This window comes from Ictidomys tridecemlineatus, chromosome 12 (assembly GCF_052094955.1).
Source record: "Ictidomys tridecemlineatus isolate mIctTri1 chromosome 12, mIctTri1.hap1, whole genome shotgun sequence".
Taxonomy (NCBI): Eukaryota; Metazoa; Chordata; class Mammalia; order Rodentia; family Sciuridae; genus Ictidomys; species Ictidomys tridecemlineatus.
Window position 1 is genome coordinate 67003695 of NC_135488.1, and position 6000 is coordinate 67009694.

Genomic DNA, 6000 nt, shown 5'->3' on the forward strand with positions numbered 1-6000 from the left:
TTCTATTCTCTACCCTCCCTTATTGAAAGTTAGCATTCACATATCAGAGAGAACATTTGGCTTTTAGTTTGGGGGGATTGGCTTATTTCACTTAACATGATAGTCTCCAGTTTCATCAATTTACTGTCAAATGCCATAATTTCATTCTTCATTAAGGCAATAGAGTAATATTCCATTGTGTATATTTACCACATTTTCTTTATCCATTTATCTGTTGAAGGGCACCTAGGTTGGTTCCATAGCTAAGCTATTATGAATTGAGCTACATTGATGTGGCTGTGTCCTTGTCCCGGTACTATGCTGATTTTAAGTCCTTTGGGTATATACTGAGGAGTGGGATAACTGGGTCAAATGATGGTTCCATTCCAAGTTTTCTAAGAAATTTCCATAATGCTTTCCAGAGTGGTTGCACCAATCTGTAGTCCCACCAGCAATTTAGGAGTGAAACTTTCCTCCACATCCTCACTAACATTTATTGTTACTTGCATTCTTGAAAATGACCATTTTGACCAGAGTGAGATAGAATCTCAGTGTAGTTTTAATTTGCATTTCTCTAATCGCTAGAGATGTTGAACATTTTTTCATATGTTTGTTGGTCTATTATATTTCTTCTTCTGTGAAGTGTGTATTCAATTCCTTAGCCCATTTATTGTTTATTGTTTTTGTTTTTATTTTGATGTTAAGTTTTTTGAGTTCGTTGTATATCCTAGAGATTAATGCTTTATCTGAGGTGAAGGTAGCAAAGATTTTCTCCCATTCTTTAGGCTCTCTACAGATTCTTGATTACTTTGCTATAAATAATCTTTTCAGTTTGATACCATCCCATTTATTGATTCTTGACTTCTTGTGATATAGGAGTCCTATTGAGGAAGTGATTCCTAAGTTGACATGATGGAAAGTTGGGCCTACTTTTTCTTCTAGTAGGTGCAGCGTCTCTGGTCTGATGCCTAGATCCTTTATCAATTTTGAGTTGAGTTTTGTATAGAGTCAGAGATAGGGACTCAGTTTTATTCTACTACATATGGATTTCCAGTTTTCCCATCACCATTTGTGGAAGAGGTTTATGGCACCTTTGTCTAGTCCGAGATAACTGTGTTTATGTTGGTTTCTATCTCTATCTTCTATTTTGTTCCATTGGTTTTCATGTCTGTTTTGGTGCAAATACCATGCTATTCTTGTTACTATAGCTCTGTAGTATAATTTAAGGTCTGGTATTGTAGTGCCTCCAGCTTCACTCTTCTCACCAAGGATTGCTTTGGCTATTCTGGGTCTCTTATTTTTCCAAATGAATTTAATGACTGATTTTTTTAAAAATTCTATGAATAACACCATTGGAATTTGAATAGGAATTGCATTAAAGTCATGTAGCTCTTTGGGTAGCATGACTATTTTGACAATATTAATTCTGCCTCCAAGAACATGGGCGATCTTCCCATCTTCTAAGGTCTTCTTCAATTTCTTTCATTAGTGCTCTGTAGTTTTCATTGTAGAGGTCTTTCACCTCTTTTTCTTAGATTGATTCCCAAGTATTATTTTGTGGGGGCTATTGTGAATGGGATAGTTTTCCTAATTTCTCTTTTAGTTGATTCACCATTGGTATATAGGAATGCAATTGATTTATGGGTGTTTATTTTATATTCCTCTACTTTGCTGAGTTTATTTATTAGTTCAAGAAACTTTCTGGTTGTTTTTTGGGGGGGTCTTCTAAGTATAGACTCATTTCCTCAGCAAATAGAGATAGTTTGAGCTCTTCTTTTTCTATTTGTGCCCCTTTAATTTCTTTTGCCTAATTACTCTGAGTTTCCAGGACTATGTTGAATAGAAGTGGTGAAAGAAGGCATCCCTGTCTTGTTCCAGTTTTTAAAGGAATTGCTTTCAGTTTTTATCCATTTAGAATGATGTTGGCCTTTGGTTTAACACATATATCTTTTATAATGTTGAGGCATGTTCCTACAATCCCTAGTTTTTCTAGTGTTTTGAACATGATTCTATAATTTATCAAATGCTTTTTCTGCATTGATTGAGTTAATCATGTGATCCTTGTCTTTAACTAATTACTAAACTTGAGATGACAAAAGGGAAATATCACCATCACACTACTGAAATACAAAGAATAATCGAAACTATTTTGAAAATTTGTACTCCAGTAAAATAGAAAATCTTGAAGATATTGACAAATTTCAATAATTTGGGATTCTATAATTTATCAAATGCTTTTTCTGCATTGATTGAGTTAATCATGTGATCCTTGTCTTTAACTCTGTTGATGTGGTGAATTATGTTTATTGATTTCCATATGTTGAACAAACCTTGCATCCCTGGTATGAACCCTACTTGATCATGGTGCACTATCTTTTTAGTATGTATTTTGTATGTAATTTACCAGTATTTTATTAAGAATTTTTTCATCTATGTTCATCAGGGATATTAGTCTAAAATTTTCTTCCCTTGAAGTACTTTTGTCTGATTTTGGCATCCAGATGATACTAGCTTCTTAGAATGAGTTCAAAAGGGTTTTCTCCTTTTCTATTTCATTGTATAATTTGAGGAGGATCGGCATTAGTTCTCCTTTGAAGGTCTGGTAGAACTAGGCTGAGAACCTATCGGGACCTGGGTTTTTCTTTTGGTTAGTTTTTGATGGTGTCTTCTGTTTAAATAATCTATGTCCTCCTGAGTTGATATGGGTTGGTCTTATTTCTCTAGAAATTTGTCAATATCTTCAAGATTTTCTATTTTACTGGAGTACAAATTTTCAAAATAGTTTCGATTATTCTTTGTATTTCAGTAGTGTGATGGTGATATTTCCCTTTTGTCATCTCAAGTTTTAGTAATTTGAGGTTTTACCTCTTTCTCTTGGTTAGTTCAGCTAAGGGTATACATTTTACTCATTTTTTTCAAAGAACCAACTTTTGATTTTGTTGGTTTTGTAATTGTTTTGTAGTTGATGTTGTTTTAATTTCATTGATTTCAACTCTAATTTTAAATATTTTCTGTCTTCTACTGCTTTTGGTGTTGGTTTGCTCTTCTTTTTTAGGGTTTTGAGATGTAATGTTAGATTATTTATTTGATGACTTTCTATTTTTTTAATACCTTGAATTCTGTCCTTTCATAATGGAATGAAATTAGCAATCAATGATAAAATAAAAAATAGAAGATACTCTAACATCTGGAGACAAAATAATATACTATTGAATGACCAATGGGTAGCAGAATAAATCAGGTATGAAATTTAAAAAACAGTACTTAGAAGTAAATGAGAATAACAACAATCTTTCTACTTAGTTCTAAATTTAAATGTTGATTTAAGCAGTTATGGTCAATTTAAATTGCTACTCCACAGCAGACCAAAGTTTCTAACGCTGAAATAAATAAAACACTTTCCAATTACTACAATGAGTAAAGAAAGATTGTCAAACTTGATATTATTGTCTGTAGTATATGAAGTATGCAAAAAAATGTATTAGAGTAACTTAACCAGGGACTTTGCTGAAATGAAGATTAAAAAAATATTTTTTTGTGGAGAATGTATAACAATTTATAAATTATTTATGTCTTAATATCATTACTCATCCAACATCATTGGTCCATCAATGGAATATCTAAGCATAAACAATCATAATTGAGCCTACAAGCCCTACATATTTTGCCAAATTTTTTATTTTTCTAATTTATTGTTATAAACTAACATAAGGTTTGATCTTGAAAAACACGTGGCATAATATATGATTAATTTGATTTAGATTCATTGAATATTTAGCCATCAAGTACATGGTCTTCTATTTGGGGGTTATATTTGTATTTTCTGTTGCTAGTTTTTCCAGAGTTCATGCCCCTATCCAGCCTTCTCTCTTCTGCCATTCCCCTCATGGGAAACATTGCACATAGGCAATGCACCCACTATTCTACATGGATAGAGATTCTCTTTCCTTTTTCCAAGTTTGCACCCTGAATAAATGTCTCTGGATTCTCTGTGGTTATAGCCCCCTACTCTCATTTAGATAAGAGTTTCGCATGGATAACTTTGTCCTCTCCATCATCTGTGAGACACCTCACTCCCTACTCAGGGCAATTGAAATGCTTTGGTTTTCCAAGCACACTACCTCCTGCCATGATGGTGATATAGACAGGGCCATGCACAGGGAGAAAATGGTGAGAGTGTGGGTTTCTTCTTTATTTTCCATATCTGTCAATACATTTAACTTTTCAGTGGGTTCAAGCACTAGTTTTATTCTGTTCACTATCACCTTTAGCAATCATGTTGTTTGAGGTTTTTCATTTGTAACAGGAAGGGGGTATTTGTGTGGTTTCTTCCTAACCCAAATCTCATTGTGGAACCATATGTGAATTTTCTACCTCTTCAGGCAGGCAATTAGAAGAGAGAGAAGTTGATCCACAATGCCAGCTCCTCAATTCACTTATTAACTCCCATAATGTATAAGGGTGGCAAGATCATGACATCCCAGCAGATTAAATTATTTGCTAAAATAACTGGGCTTTGTTTGTGGGCTACAAATCTGCTCCACAATAATTTTCCTTCTTAGTTTTCTAAGGAGATAAATTGAAATTTTTGGATATCTAGGATTTTCCCCAAAGAAAAATTAATAGGCCATTGTTTTAAGTTTGCAAAGGTGGCCACATCTTACATGCTTTTCTTCAGTACAACTGATTTAACTATAGAATCTGCTGGCAGTGACTCTGTTCCAGTTCTGATATTGTAGTCAGGGATTTTTTTGGTTTGCCTTCCCATTTCCAGCCTGCCTCATGATTTTGTAAAAGACACAGTTTACTAGGAGGAAGAAGAAGAAGAGAAAGAATGAGAAGTCATCACACAGGAATGTTGGTAAGGATAATTAGACCTTGATGAGAGAAATGAAAGACAGAACCTTTACTACACACTTGTGTGTGTGTGTGCATGTGTGTGTGTGTGTGTGTGTGTGTGTGTGTGTGTGTTCACTAGAATTCGGTTTAGAGGAGGAATATGAGCTCTTACAACTAATACCAACCATGCCAGTTTTTAAACTCTTACAAATATACAGATTCCAAGACCCAGGTTAGAAAAATACATGCCATGTTATAGAAAATTATTACCTTTTTATTTATAAGGAGTCAGACATGACCAATAACTGCTCCTATACAAAAGGAACATTATTAACTAAAAGAAGAACTCTCCTGACTCTCCTGTTCTTACCTGAGCAACACAACTCTGGTTGACACTGATACCTCTCAAATGATATTTCTCTGGAATATGAACCATTTTTTGCTCATAGCTAAAAGGTGTATGGAATATGGCATAAGTGGAAAGCAGAATATCCTTTAAGACAATGACAAAGAGAGTTTATGTTAGGGTCTCACACTCTTGCCTCAGGGGAAGAAAGGGAAGAGAAAGATGATATAGGAAATTTATCTGATTGTCCTAAGGCCCTAACTAAAAATTCAATCCTTCAATATTTTTTAATATGTGCTCACTTTTATTCTCTGGTTGTTGGAAGGTACTCAACATTGTATGAACATTCTTTGGAGGTTCGAGAAATCACAGTGACCTAGGTCTGGGCCCAATCTCAATTCATTTGCAAGGTAAGCATCAATGTTGCTAGCATTGCAATTTATTGTGAAAATGTTTTCTTACTTTAGTTATTATTAGGCCTATATATTTTATATGACTGGAGAATTTTATTATATCATTCCTCTGCCTATCCACACACATTCACACATACAGAGTTGACTGATAGGGTTTGTGAGATCTACAAAGAATAGCATGTGAAAGCAAGAATCTTTGGGAAGAAATAGCTCATAGTGTATGAATGTGAACAGCAATTGATATGGTAATGGAAATAGCTTCAAAAACAAATGCTCACTCTCTTTGTCCTTATTACATTCATGTGTCATATCGGTCTTGGGTGGTGATTAATACTGGTCTTGTCTAATTGACTCTTGACATCTACTACCACAACTAGGTTGCAACAGCTTAAAACTGATCAATTGAGCTAATTGCTCAATATG